Here is a 16,117-nt window from a genome sequence, read left to right on the forward strand (position 1 = left end):
TAAGAAGGCAGTAGCTGGTACCAGTAGGATCCTTGTAGACAGGTGGTGGGTGGTTTGGTGCAGGCCCTGCTAGGATGGTGGGGACAAGAGGAGAACTTGAATTCAGGTGAAAAAGTTGAGGCTTTCTCTGCTAAGGAAAGGCCACTGAAGGTGAGGCATGATTCGCAAAGAGGTGTTGAAGGAAAATGATCTGAGCGTGCTGTAGAGGGGAGATAGAGGGTGGGAGTAGGTGGTGGGTTAGGGACAAAGCAATGAGGTCCCAGACCCAGGTGATGACCACGTGGCTATACAGCGAGTCAGCCCACAGCTTTGACCAACAACCATGTATAGCATCTCCTTGAGTTTTGTGATTGGCATTTTTCGTAGAGTCTCTCCTTCTCCCACAGCAGGCTCTTTGCTGTCAGGGAGGGTTCACTTATTATTTTATACAGGGAAGTCTATTTTTAAGACATATTTCCTCCTTAGCTGTCCTCAGTGGTGTCAGGGGAACCTATTTTTAAGAATGAGAAGGAGATAATGCACCAAGCCTACCATGAACCATGAACATCTTTGCTCACAGATGCTCCTGAGAGCATCATGACCCTTGTCACCTAGACACCTGCCTGTTTATTAGACATTTCACAAACTGACTGAATACCTATTTCACAGAGTATGAAAATGACATTTTTACTCAAGAGAACCACAGAGCCAGTTCCAATTCATTATGAAACCTTCTCAGTTGAGGAGAAAGAAGCTGCTTATTAACAAGTCAGAAATCTGGGAAGCAAAGCACCCACCTCCATGCTTGACAAGGGCACCACCCAAAACAAGTTCAAGTCAACATCTTCCTTTCCTGGCTGCTGGTGAATGGAGGTGAGTTCAGGAGATGCAAGCAACCCTCCTGGCCCCCATCACAGTTTAGGGAACCTATCTGATGGGTCCTCACTCATTCATCCCACGGGGGATTATTGAAAGGAACTAACGTACGTCACACACCACCCCATGCCCATCAGTGATCTAAGCATGATGGAGAGATGGTCACGTTTAATCCTCACCATAGCTGTGCAAGATTGCTATTCTTATCTTCATTTTACAGAAGAACAAATTGAGGCTTTCAGAGGGCAAGTAAATTTCCAAAGACCACACAGCTAGTAAAATAATGGGGATAGAATTCTAGTCGAGGTCTACCTGATTTCAGATTGTCTTTTCCTGTATCTGTGCAATGTGAACCTGGTGTGGCTCGGATTGCTCAAGCAGGGAGGCTGCCATCCCATGATAAGTACTAGATGGATTATTATGATAATGGACACTAGTGAACAAATCTGTATCACACAACTAGTCTGTGCCAACTGTTATGTTAGATGCTAAGAATACAGTATGAGCAAAATATGAACTTTACCCTCAGCAGTGTGCAGACTAGTAAACAGGAAATTACAGCAAGGAGATGTGACAGGGTTAAGTACCGACGTGTAGGGGGAGGAGAGTGACAGCAGGTAAGACTTCCTAGAGGAAGCAGATTAAGGGAATAACCGAACGGTCAAGTAAGATTTAGCCTAGAACATTCGGTGAAGGTCTAGAGAGCAAAAGAAGATGACACACCTAAAGGTGCCAAGGAACGTAGATGGTGATGTAAGGAAGGATCCGAAAGACTCGGCTTGGCGATATAGAGAGATAAAGACTGCTGTATGGTAGTGACAAGCATGAGGGGAAAGTGTGCTCTTGGCAATGAGAACACTTGCAATGGAGAGCAATTAGCAAGAACGAGAGCTGGAGAGACAGTGTTGAGGGCCAGAAACACCAGACCAGAATTTGGCTGCAGGAGAAAGGTATTAGAGGTTGTAATAAAGCTAGTAAGAGTGACATGGTGCCTCAAGATGTCCTAGAAGGACCCATTTGATTGTGCTAAGTAGGATGGACTGAGCAGGAGCAGGTGAGGAGGATGACAAGGCCGCCGTGGTGCCCTGCAGAGCCATGTCAGAGCCTGAGGCATAAAGGGAAAAATCAGTACTACCGATCCTAACTGTATTTATTTATATTAATTTATTTTTAATTTATTTATTTTTGGCTGCGTTGGGTCTTTGTTGCTGCGCGCGGGCTTTCTCTAGTTGCAGCGATCGGGGGCTACTCTTCGTTGCGGTGTGCGGGCTTCTCACTGCGGTGGCTTTTCTTGTTGAGGAGCACGGGCTCTAGGCGCGCGGGCTTCAGTAGTTGTGGCTCGTGGGTTCAGGAGTTGTGGCTCGCGGGACCTAAAGTGCAGGCTCAGTAGTTGTGGTGCACGGGCTTAGATGCTCCGCAGCATGTGGGATCCTCCCGGACCAGGGATTGAACCCCTGTCCCCTGCGTTGTCAGGCGGATTCTTAACCACTGTGCCACCAGGGAAATCCCCCTCACTGTATTTAAAGTTTTTAGTTCTTTTAATAATGTTTGCATTCATTTTGATTGTCATTTTGATTGCATTAAGATTTACGTAGCTTGAGTACTGCGTTTGGGGGCCACCCTTCGGCTTCGCCCCCATTTGAATGCTTCCCCTCAGTTCTAGTGCTGAGCAGTGGCCAGAGCAGTGGCCAGTTATGAAGAGTCGGATTAAGGTCATGAACGTAGAGGTGAAGAGGAAACAAGAAGTGTAAGATATGTTTCAAAGGAAGAGTTAACATGATTTTATGACTCATAGGAGATGAAGGCAAGGGGGGATCCAAAATCATGCTTAGATTGCTTGCTTTTATAATAGTGAAAATAGTGAGTTTAAGTACGTAAGTAAGGAGGTTGGAAGAATATTTCTCTTTTGGTTGCGTTCAGATGGAGAGATGGCAGAGCAATTTGGTGGAGAGGTCCCTAAGGTGGCAGCATGACAGGAGAAGACAGGAAAGGATACAGTTAGATCTAGAAGTGTATAGGATCTAGTTAAAGTATAGAGTCAGGGAAAATGGCAGTTAAAAGAAAAGAGAAAGGATCAGAAATGGCTCTACCACACCATCCAGCAATTGCATTTCTGGGTATTTATCCAAAGAAAGCAAAAACACTAATTTGAAAAGATATGTGCACCCCAATGTTTACTGCAGCATTATTTACAATTACCAAGATATAGAAGCAACCTAACTGCACACTGATGGATGAATGGATAAAGATATGATACACACACACACACACACACACACACACACAGAGGACTACTACTCAGCCAAGAAAAAGAATAGAATGTTGCCATTTGCAACAACATGAATGGACCTAGAGGGTATTATGCTGAGTGAAATAAGTCACACAGAGAAAGACAAATACTGTATCATTCCACTTACATGTGGAATCCAAAAGACAAAACAAATGAACAATAACAAAACAGAAACAGACTCACAGATGCAGAAAACAAACTGGTGGTGGCCAGAGAGGAGGTGGGGTGGGGGGATGAGTGAAATAAGTGAAGGGGATTCAGAGCAGTTATCAGATAAGTAAGTCATGAGACTACACTGTGCAGCATAGGGAATATAGTCAGTAATATTGTAAGAAGTTTGTATGGGGATAGTTACTAGATTTATCGTGGTGACCTTTTTGTAATGTATAAAAATATTTAATCACTATGTTCACTTGAAATTAATATAATATTAAGTCAATTATATTTCACTTTTGAAAAAATGGATCCATAAAGTTGCCTGTCGTTGGGAGGAAAAGTAAGGGAGAAACAACAAAGAAGAGCCAGTTAAAGACACAGGAGGAAAAACACAAAAGTGTTCGGTGTGGGAGGCACCAAGGGCAGAGCTTCAGAACCGTGTGGGTTAGCAAGCGGCTGCTAAGGAGAGGGTGGTATCCACGCAGCCTTGGAGGGCCTGGGTCCCCTGGGTGTCTCAGGAGAGCACGCGCTCCTGCCCTGCTGTGTCACACGCTGTGATGAGCCTCCCCACCCCACCTCCAGGGAGCAGCACTGCTGTCCTTGTCCTCTGAGAGGCTTCAGAGGACTCGAGCCTGCAGCCTAAATGCTTTGCCTTTCCGATCCTGGAAAGAAATAGCATAAAAGCCCTGAAGTCTGGAAACTACTAGGACGAGGGACACACACTTGTCTCTGCTCCAAGGTGAGTCAGCTGTGACGTCACCACCACAGCCGACCACTGCCCCCCTGCTGCAGTCAGGGCTTCATGTATGGTATTATGTCCCCCTTGTTCCCCTGTCCCGCCGGTTCCCCTCCCTGATGCTTCCACCAGGGACCTCCGTCTCCCCTCCCCACCCACACGGCTCCCTCCCTGTGGCTTCTCTTCACCTACCCCCCAAGCCCTGCCAAACCTCCCAGCATTGCCTCTGCCCAGAGGCTTCCTCCCTCCCGCCCCCTCCAAAGGCCCCCCCCCAATTGGAAAAGAGGGAACAGGGGAGTAGTTCTTCAACACTAAATCGCAAACTGATGGCAGCGGTGTTTCTGTAAGAGTTCATTTTTGTCTTGAGCCAAGCAGCCTTAAATGTCCAGGCATTTGCTCCGCAAACCCTTCCTGACCCTTCTCGTGTATGTGTCACTCAGAGCACAAACTCTGTGGGAGTACATCTGTCTTTCCTTTAACCGACTTCAGAATTTTAGGGTTTAGCCTTAGCACCTGGCCATAAACATATAAGACACATAAATATTTCTAGATCCTGCTGCTTAAAAAAATATACATGCCCAGACGTAAAGCTGAGTTAACACTGGATGGATGAGCACAGGGGTTTGCCATCCACGGGGGTAACTCCGTATCATTCTAGGCCTGCCATAGATGTTCATACACTCCAGTAGGAAGGCAGGAGACTGGAAATCAGGGAGCCTGGGTTTGAGTCCTGCTCTGCCCCTAAGGAGCTGCGTAGCCTCCAGCCCGTCTCTTAACCTCCTTAAACCTTTGCTTCCTGAGGACGTCGGCCCCAGTGATCACCAAGTTCCTTTCCAACTGCAAGTCTCCTTTTTGCTGATCCATCCACATTCTTTCTCCTGACCTTGTAACTGACAACCTTCATTTGATTAAAAAAAAAAAAAAAAAAAAAACACCCCAGGGTGGAAAAAAAAAGCCGAGAGGACCAGAAGTTGTCATCATTTAGCTTCATGACATACAATGTCCCCTTGAAATGTATTAACGCCTTCATGCTGTTTGTCTTCATTCTTCCCTGAAATGTGCTCACATGCCGTTCTGCCACCACCTTTCCCATTTTTCAATAGAGAAAGTGAAGTTAGGAAGTGCCTGCCTAGCTGCTGAACCATCCAGGGGCTCTCACATGCTAGGTGCAAGTCTGTGCAATAAATGGGGAACTTCTCATCTTAAAACCCTTCACCTCGTTGCAGGCAGTTGCCCTCCCATGAGGGCCTGACCGACTCCACAGACCTGTCATCGAGTCTGGGCTTCCTCGTCCTCAGAAGATGCTAGACCAGCCAGCACCTCTTTACATTCACAGAGAAGCGCTTTTGGCCTCGCTGGGGAGGAGTCTGGGGGAAACTGTATCTGGGGCACCTCTGCTTCCGGGGGGCACATGCATCCTGCTCCCTCGAGAAAGGAAAGAGGCAACACGGAAACACCCCTCAGCTCTCCCACCAAGGGGGAGGGGGCGAGGGTGCTGCAGCCACAGGAGAGGCAGGAACAGACAAAATAGGAAACCCTCAAAGGGCAATTTAATTTTAGACTCAAGGCCAGGAAATTCTTTTAAAACAATAAGAGTGATGGGCTTGGGCCTTGGCGAAAGGGCAGGCCAGACCACTGTAGGTTTCTGAGACAGAAAAGAATCTGAAGCACAGAGAGAGCAGAGGTGGGAACAGCGGATTCTGCTCTCCGTGAAAAGCTGTGCTTGGCCTCCACACGGGCCACGTGGACCACAGCTGAGGCCACCCTGAGACGCCCCCAGGCCTGGGGCTGCAGACCAAGGTGGGGGAGGGGGGCAGTGACCGATGCTGCAGCTTCTCACGCCAGCCGGAGACCACAGTCCCCTCCACTCAAGACATTTCTCAGTGGGACCTGCCCCAGTTCTGGGCGCCTGGACTTGACATTCTCTTGCTGAGAGATATGGGGTGAGATGCGTGTCACACATCAGCTTCCACTCGCTTAGCGGGAAGCCTTCAGACTCCCAGTGACTCCATGGGGTGCCAGCCCCAGGCATCCATCCCAAGTGTGGAGACGGAGGGTGAAGCTGACTCAGAGCCTCCTGATAGGACATTGGGAGAACCTCCCATGGTGGAAAGACTGGGCAGGAATTTCGATTTGCTCAGTGCTCTCTACAAAATGGAGTTCTGGGGGGTTTTTTGTCCTAAATTCAATTCAGCATGAATAAAGCATATAAATCCATGAATTGTCATAAATTCTTATCCATCTCCACATTTCTTAAGAATGATCAAGATGCGTTTGATGCTAAGGAGTGTCCTAAGCCAGGAGCTGGGAGATCTGGACCATACTCCAGATCATACTTCTAAGCTCAGGCAACTTAATTTAACCTCTCAGGACCTGAATTTCCTGATATTGGGAGATGACCTCTAGGTTATAGTCTGGCTCTAAAATTCTCCAGTTTGTGCTAACTGAACCCAGTATCTTAGAAAATCCCCACTTTCTAAGATGCTGGAAAAATACACAACATCTCTCTTTTTTCCTTCACTTTTTCTGACTACCACTAAGAGTTATGGCTATAGATCATTTCTTAAACATAATGTTCCAGCAACCTCTCCAGAGGTAAAGCCATCACCACCCCAAGCAACAAGAAAAAATTTTCTTTTCCAGTTTCCATTTACATTCTAAATTTCTTTTTCTGTATTCTCATTTCTCTAATCTGGAATACCTTATCCACTGCTCTCCAGGATTCCCAGAGAGAAGGAAAAGGCATGTGTGCTAAGCTTCATAGAAACAAGCACCAGCCCTTCCCAAATTCCGAAGAAGTGCACATCCTAAGGCATGTGGGGTGGAGGTGAAGAGTGCGAACAGCACTGGCTAAGAAGGGAATTGCTTCCCAAGGAAGCCCAATTAAACTGCAATTACTCAAGATAAGAGAACCAGGTCTGTTTACACAATGGGGTTGTAAACCACCAGCCCATTACAAGAGAACTTTGATCTGGTGGCAGGGGAGCTATTTCTAGTGCAGGGTACTGATGAAGCAAGGAGGTTTCTCAACAAGAATGTCTCCATCTTGACCCCCATAGCCCCATCTTGTTCTGGAAACACCCTTGTATGGACAATCAGTGGCATCATCTCCACTCTTCCCTCTATGTGTCCATCTCACACGATCAAATAATCCAGAGAAAAATAGAGAAGTGATGATAAACACAGGGAAAGGGAATTAACTGAGGTCCTATTTGTGGCTGGTATCACAATGACCTGATATGGTAAGTTACACTCTGTGCTTATTTTAAAGATGAGGACATTGAGGTCCAGAGGCAGTAATCTGCCCCAGGTCACATGGCTGAGGAGTAACAGACCAGAATTTAACTCAGGTCTTTCTGACTCCAAAGCCTAAGTGCCTTCCATGGTACTTGGCCGGGCTGTGTCCCACAGCTGCCTGGCCCAGGATGGAAGGCTCGGAGCCTTCTATGTGGTCTGGCCCTCTGGACAGTTACTTGCCCGGCATATCGCTATATTCCCAAAGGCCTGAGCGCTGAGAGCAGGTGAGTGGGCAGTCGTCTATTCCTTTCCTCTGTACAGTTCAAGGTGCTTCCTAAGCTCACATGGCTCAGGGGCCATCGATCCTCAAGGACCTCCTCCGCATCCTCCTTGCTGGGGAGGTAGCCAAGGACAAGGACGTGTTTGGTCAAAATTAGGGGCAGCCCATCCTCCTATGCCTGCCCGCCCCCAGCTCTGTGGACTCAGCAGCATGAAGGGGAGGATGACGCAGGAGAGGACCAGGGCTTCGAGGGACTTCCAGGGCTCACGGCGGGCTCGCTGAGCCAGCATAACAGGAAGGAGCGCTTCCTCCCCTTGGATGAAAGGGTCCCTGACACACAACCCATATAAGTACCTGAAAACGTCACCCCCTCCAACACAATGGCCAGACAACTTCCAGAAGTGTCATTTCCCTACCACCCCAGCTGTGATATCACTTCTTTCATGAAGGTCTCCTGAGAGGCTGACCTTACAAGGGAGAGAACTTGTGTCCTGCCTTTGACGAAGGGGTCCCAAGGCAGATAACGTCAGTTCTGTGTACAATGGCCAGTACCCGAAGTATGGGATGAATTTTACAACTGTTGCTGTGATTATTTTAAGGCTTCCCCTGGTACGGCAAATGATCAAATCACACTAATGCTACCCCTAACACACTAATAAGGAATCTGAGATTTAGCAGTCTTCAGAGCCTGGAAAATACTTGTGTCCTAGTTTAGAAGATTGTTTCTTGGACAACTTAAGCAGCCTGCTTAGCAGAACCCCTCATAACATGGATATAGTCTCACTTTTTTTTTCTTTTTTAAGATTTCCCTTTCTAACACAATAATTACAAGTAAATACACACAGTACCACCCCACCTTCAAACCTGATCTTGTGTGTATTCTAGGGCAGGGCTTCTCAACCTCGGCACTACTGACATTTGAGGCTGGACAATTCTTTGTCATGGGGAACTGGACTGTGCAGTGCAGGATGCTTAGCTGCATCCCTGGCCTCTACCCTCTGGATGCCAGGAGCACCTGTGCCTGTCAAGTTTTGACAACCAAAAATATCACCAAATATCCCCTGGGGACAAAATCACCCGCAGATTGTAAAGCAATTATACTCCAATAAAGATGTTTAAAAAAATCACCCCCAGATTAAAAACCCACTGTCCTTATGGTTTTCCTTTCACCCTCAAACTTCCCATGCCTGGGACAGTTTCTCTTCTTGGTGGCCCAGGCTAACTAACACAGAGACCAAGGCGCCGGGCAGGAGGACCTGAATGATCAGATTAAGCACCACTGGTTGAGCTCCAGACAATGAGGCTCCAACAGAACTGAGAAGACTCAGGTGCCTGGGATGTTAAAGTTCTTGTCTGGGAAAGTCAATGACGCTGTACTCACTCCTCCGCGAAATCTTAGATTGGGATTGAGAGTGTGAGGTTTGCTAGTTTCTCTCATATGCCAATGTCCCAAGGTTACATTCTGTAGACAATGTACAAATTCTTTGACTGTTATTACAGCCCAGCCTAAAGTTGGATGGAGGTTGTCTGTAGGAGCTGGCTCATTGAACTTGAGCTTGTACTCATCCATTTTTTTTTTTTTTTTGCGGTATGCGGGCCTCTCACTGTTGTGGCCTCTCCCGTTGCGGAGCACAGGCTCCGGATGCGCAGGCCCAGCGGCCATGGCTCATGGGCCCAGCCGCTCCGCGGCATATGGGATCCTCCCAGACCGGGGCACGAACCCGTATCCCCTGCATCGGCAGGCGGACTCTTAACCACTGCGCCACCAGGGAGGCCCTCATCCATTTTATTTACCTTTTTTTTTAATTAAAAAGGACATCAGTGAAGAAGTTAGAGGACTTTTCTGCATGTTCTATGGCTCTGAAAGTTTGCCTAACCAGTTCCAGTGATGGAGAAACTGAGGCCCAGAGAGAAGTTATGAGCAAAAGTGCTAGAACAATAACATAGCAGTTCTCCCATGTAACATTCTGCTATTACCCAAGCAACTCTGAAATATGGGAGTGAAAAGGATCCCACGTGCTGATGACATTTTTCAGGTATGGCTGCTGGGTTTGGGGATAAATGGGTTCTTTGTTGTGAAACCAGTGGAAACCATTCAAAAGGCCTTAAAAATATCCAGGGTATTCAGCCAGGGTTGGGGTCTTCAGTTGAAAATACACACTTAAGAGTTGTTCTTGGTTTTATTCTAAATCTCATACAATTTCCAGATGCCCTGTCTAGGATAACTTATATTATACCTGCAATGTGTATACTTGTAATAAAATTTATTTCAGTGCCTAAAATAAAATAAATGCAAATTCGCATGGCATCACTTTTTCTGACAGGTTATTAAACTTGTTTAATTGGATTACAATATGTGCAAAAAGAATTAGGCTGGCTTTTTTTTTTAATTCCTGTCCTGCCCCTAGGTTCATCAGAATCATTGTTTTTAGATTCCATATATATGTGTTAGCATACAGTATTTGTTTTTCTCTTTCTGACTGACTTCACTCTGTAGGACAGACTCTAGGTCCATCCACATCACTACAGATAACTCAATTTCGTTTCTTTTCATGGCTGAGTAATATTTCATGGTATATATGTGCCACATCTTCTTTATCCATTCATCTGTCGATGGACAGTTAGGTTGCTTCCATGTCCTGGCTAGTGTAAATAGAGCTGCAATGAACATTGTGGTACATGACTCTTTTTGAATTATGGTTTTCTCAGGGTATATGCATAGGTTGGCTTTTAAATCTACCTTTCCAAGTCAATGACACATTTTGCCCTGAAATCACAATATCCTTGTTTACTTTAACAAGTCTCTACAAAATCACCTTTAAGAAAACTTTAGTGTCATTTGTGCTGACCTTAGATGATAACCTTTGTGTGAGAAGCAGAAGGAGCCTTTCCCTGGCAATGGACCTTAGCAAGCCTCTTGGCAATTTCTAAGCAGAATGGAATAACTTTTGGTCTGGACTTGTGTGTGTGTGTGTTTTACACATATTTCTGAAGTAAATTGTACTCTAAACGTTTTCCTGATTCTAATTTTTTAATAGTGAATGGCGTTTATATGAAAACAGAAGCCACTTAAAAAAGAAGAAATATGTATTACAGAACAGCCAGTGAAGAAAGATGTGTTAATCATTCCTTGAACATAAAATACCTTTTAAGTAATTATTTTTTCAATACTACAGAAAATAATTTTCAAACACATCAGATCTTTTGATATACAATTACAGTGAGAGGTCATGGCAAACTGAAGGATACCAGTTAAAAATTCTGCAGAAGCTCAGACTGGACAAAACCTGCAGTTAAAAAAGAGCTCTGGTTGACTGGCGTCTATATAGACCCATAAACGTATTTGGAAGAGTTAACAGTAAACTTATCTGTCCATATCCAGATTAAGTAAAGAAAGTTCAACATTTATGATGGCTATCTTTATACAAAAACACACAGAATTTAGAATCAATAGTTAATGATTCAATGTTAATATTAAAAGTTCACTTAACATTGGAATCGATGAATGGCAGCATTATGGGATCTCTCACACAGTAAATTTATAAGAAATTTAGCTGAATATTTCAACGGATCAGCACATAGCTTGGGTGAAAGCCTTCTTCCCTAAGAGCAAAAAACCTTTAGTCCAATTTTATTTTTTATTTTTATTTTTATTTTTTTTTTTGCGGTATGCGGGCCTCTCACTGTTGTGGCCTCCCCCGTTGCGGAGCACAGGCTCCAGACGCGCAGGCTCCGGACGCGCAGGCTCAGCGGCCATGGCTCACGGGCCCAGCCGCTCCGCGGCATATGGGATCCTCCCAGACCGGGGCACGAACCCGTATCCCCTGCATCGGCAGGCGGACTCTCAACCACTTGCGCCACCAGGGGGGAGGCCCCCTTTAGTCCAATTTTAAAGTTCCTTTTACCCCTCTTATTCTAGGACTCAGGAATTTTTCCTACTAATTTGTTGTCGTATTTTATTTCCAGTTTCAAATTCTGTGATTAGAAAGCTTGTATATTTTAGCTTTTATGTATGAGGAGAAAAATAAGTTCCATTATGCTAAGAATAGGTCTAAGGTACATCAATGTGTGAAAAATCTTCACCAACTGAACTGAGCTGTGAAAAATCACCTGGCTTTAACCGTTACTCATGTTTGAGTCATATTCTCTGCAACACAAAAATCTTTCTCAGTAAATCTATCAGTCTTGGATGTTTTACTTTAGACGGTGATAAAAAGACAGATAATCTCACCATGTAGCCCCTCCAAAAAACTCAAAGCTCATTCCAACTGTGGAGTTGGGTCCCCAGCTGCTTCTGTCTAGGAGAGATCAGAAAGCAGGAATGGAGGGAGGAGAGGGGAGGGCACGGTGGGCAACGGGAGGGCAGGGAAGGGGTCCCACTTACCACTGCTGCAGGTCGCACTGCTGAGTAGGGGGCAGGGCCACTCACTGCAGACTCCACAAAGTAGCTCATCACGCCGTCAGCACCTGTGTGGGAAAAAGCATTCACTGAGCCACTGGGTGCGGAACATGCTTGGACCAGCAACCAAAGGAGGGGGCTTGGAGCAGGTCTCCTTAGGAACCATGGCATTCACTTCTTTGTGTTACGGAGAAAGAAATTAAAACGTAGAAAAACAAAGTGGCCAACAGAGAGTAAGGCAGACCCCAGACAGAGCCAGTCCCCTGACTGCCAGGTAGCCTGGATGGTGATGCCTGCTGCAGACAGTAAGCAGTCAGAGTCCATAAAAAGACCCTTTAGAGGGTTTCTGGTCAGGAATGGGTCTTGTGTGTCTTTTTCAGAAACATTTCCATTCCTATATCTCCCTCCCTCCACCCCCAACCAGGTCTGGCCCTCCATACGAAGTGTGGCATTTATCAACTGATGAAGGATGGAATAGAGAAAGGATTGGAGAAAAGAGGGATGGAAAACCTCCATCAAGGAGGCATGTCAACCAGGACCCTGAGACAGATAAACAGAGAGAAGACCCGAAAAGGGGAGTGAACATTATCCATCTTGAACAAAGGGGAAGGGCTAATTAAATGTCTTGTTGAGAGCTACTATCTCCATTCAAAGTCTGAATGACCATCACGTTTGAGGAATGTTCTAGCTGAAGGGACTTTCCAGTTAGCTGTGGGTCATCAGGAAAATCGTTTCTATACAAACATTTCTGTTGATCCACACGCTCTCTAAAGTACACTAGTTCACACACTTTCATAAGTTCAATATTACACACTAAAAAAATGTCTTTCTTGAATGATTTAGAAGATTAAATTCCTAGGTATGTCATTCAGAGGCCAAATTCCTATTGTTAGGGAGTGCATTTGAGTTTCCACTTAGCTACTTTCCACTCTGTATTTGTCTGTCCTTTTCCTTTATTCTTGGGAAAAATTAAAGCCACTGACCCCATTTCAAGAAATATAAAGAATACGATATGTCTTATGTTCAATTTACAGCTTTGTTCACCATCTTGATACAGCTTGACAGCCAATGAGCATATATATCTTCTTTCTTATGAAATGTATTTAAATAACATAGTTAAGGGACTTCCCTGGCAGTTCAGTGGTTGAGACTCCATGCTTCCACTGCAGTGGGCACAGGTTTGATCCCTGGTTGGGGAACTAAGATCCCACATGCTACGTGGCGTGGCCAGGGAGAAAAAAAAAATCTAGACTTCAAAAATACATAAATAACGTAATTGAAGTTCTGCACTACAAAGTTATACTGACTAAGGGCTACCATCACAGAGCAACTAATATCATACAGTTGAGAAGTAAATTAAAAACCTTCTGAAGACGTAAATTATCCCAGAGCTGTGTTTATTGTTTTTAACTAAAACGGCACCTTTTTATGATGTCTTTTCTCCCCAAAGTAGAAGCAGTCAAATTAATATTAGTTTTTAAAAAGTAAAATAGCTAAGGGTACCTATGTTCATCAAGATGTTGTTTTCTAGTTTTTCAGGGACTTGATTGCCAAAAATGGCCCTTAGGAAGAATTCCCAGGTGGCAAAGCGGAAGAGTAGAAAAAGATTAAAGTCTCTAGTCCAAGGACACTGTTCCCATCTGGAGCTGTGGTCCCCTCTTCAGTGCTTCTTTCTAAAAATAGTAAGCAGCTACCAAGTATCAGACCCTGTGCTGGGTAGAGGGCCTGGAGTAAGAAGAAGCCTACCACAGGTCAGTGTGGACACCGCCCATATATTGTACAGAAGCGTTGCTGCTTTTCGTCTTAAATTCAAATTTTAAAGTCCTAATGAGTCATCATTTACCCGTCCACCTGCACTTCACAGTTTTGGATCTACTCAGAGATGAGACTTAAAAGTTGACAACATAGATTGTGTCATACTGAGAATGGCATAACCAAGATCTGATTCCTTAGGGAAAAGTTGCTCATCCCTCCAGGGACCCACAGGGCAACGTAAACCTTTGGGAAATGTCCAGATGTGGCAGTGCTTCTTTGTGCAACCCATCCAGCCCTCCAATTTCCTCCAAAAAAGCACCCCCGGGTCCCCTGAGCCATCACAGACCCCAATTATTTATTCAACAGGCACGTCAAAGGCTTTCTCTGCCAGGAACTTGTTAATCATTCACTAAATAATTACCCTGTGCCTGCTATGTGCCAGGCACTGTTCTGGGTGCTGGAGATACACAGGTAAACAAAGACCCCGGACCTCTTGGACCTTACATTCTATCAGACCCGGGACAAAGCTGAGAAAGACAGATCTCCATCTGCAGGCAGTGGGGAAGATGGACTCCCATAGAACTAAAATACAAGGTGATGAGCTTACCAGCAATATGGAAAAAAATAAGCAGTCCGTTTTGCCGAAGGCTGGGGAACAGGAAACCATGGAAGACTGCACAGTGCGAGGTGTGACCATATGGCCCTATGGATCCTCCCTAGACTCCCACGAGCAGCAGAAGATCTTTACCCTTCTGAATTCCTGTTAGACTTATGCCTTTGTTAAAAAAAAAAAAAAAAAAAAGCACTTTTGGAATCAGCAGCCTTGTCCTGAAGCCCAGCTCAAAGGCACCAAGGGCAACACCTGTCCTCCTAACAACTCTCCTCGGAGCTGGAAAATGGTTTAGTGGAAATGTGTTTTCTCTTTCTGATGGACAGAGTAAGTGAGGAACCCTGTGGGCCCACATATGGTCCATCCTGAGCTGGGCTGAATTCTCGAAGCTTCATGCGCTGTGACTGACGCTCCCCTCGGGGAAAAGTCCTTTGCCCATGGAGGAAGCTGGAAAGAGGGAGTTGCCAGGGCACTCAAGGGCTCTCATCTCAGGAAATAACTCTGGGACAGAAATGGATGACCACTTCATTATTTTCTGGAGAAAGAAAAAAAGAACCCACCCTGTTTTCACTTGTAGATGGTGACACAGACCAGCTGCTGTAGATGTAAACCCTTTCAGAAAAACTGTTTGGGTAAAAAAAAATAGTTTTTTTGACGTGTTGGCCAAGGAGAATTCCCTCCCACATGACAGCTATTTGGACATCGGCTGGACAGACTTTTTTGTCTTGGCATTATAAACATTTATGCCTAAACACAAAACAACTGTGTGAGTTCAGATTTTCTCCCCAGCCTAGAGGCATCCGGAGGCTTGTCTGAATGCAGAAATGGTTTTCAAAGTCTTGGTAACAGAGAGCCATGAAGAACTGTGTTCATTTCCTTGAATGGGACCAGCAGTGCTGCAGCAGCAGAGTAAAGTCCTCAGTGAGTTTGTGCTTAAGAGGCAGCTGGGCTCCCAGCTGTGGTCCTCCCTGGCCTCCAGGACCCACTGTAGCTCCATTCCTCACCACCGCACTGATGTCTCCATTCCTCTAACTAGGACTCTGCTGTTTTCTAAGGCACCTGGTGCCATTTCTCACGTCCCTGCCCTTCTCCCCGGATCACCTCTGTTAGAAACGCCCTGCTACCCGCCTGCTCCTCAGGACTAACTAACCCCTTCCCCTGAAGCTTCTAGATTCATCTCAGAAGTTTTAGCCACCAGGAATCCTTCCTGAACTGCTGTTCATCCCAGCCTGGGCTGCTGTCCCTTCTCTGTGTTCCCCACGTGGGTTTCCCTCACTGCGCACAACATACTGTTTTATAAACGCCTGTTTCTACCCGCCTCTCCCACTAAACTCAGAGCTACCTGAAGGCAGACACTATGCCTTTTTCATCTTTGTATCTCCAGAATGTAAGACAGACTGAGGGGTATCATAGAATTCTTTTTTTTTTAATTAGTGAATGAATGAATGAACAAATAAATTGGTCTCGCAAGACTGAACATGTAAAAGATAGATCAGAAGTAAATGTATTCGATTCTTCAATCAGAGACTCTTTATAGACGGCAGATCTGGATGGAGATTCACGGGAAATAATAGGTTTGTTTCGTGATCGCTTTCTAAGTGAGAACTCTTTCCCTTTATTCACTAGCCATTCGAGGTCGCCTCATCCAGAAGCCTTTCAACCACCCCGTGTAAACAGCAGCTTCCTGCTCCTGGTCTGACACTCAGCTGCTTCTTTCTTGTGTCCCCGACTCGTACCCCACTAGAATTTAAGTCCGTTGAGGACAAAGTTTAGTGTATTTCTTCACTCCGAATCCCGAG

Source organism: Mesoplodon densirostris, chromosome 7, assembly GCF_025265405.1.
Source record: "Mesoplodon densirostris isolate mMesDen1 chromosome 7, mMesDen1 primary haplotype, whole genome shotgun sequence".
Classification (NCBI taxonomy): domain Eukaryota; kingdom Metazoa; phylum Chordata; class Mammalia; order Artiodactyla; family Ziphiidae; genus Mesoplodon; species Mesoplodon densirostris.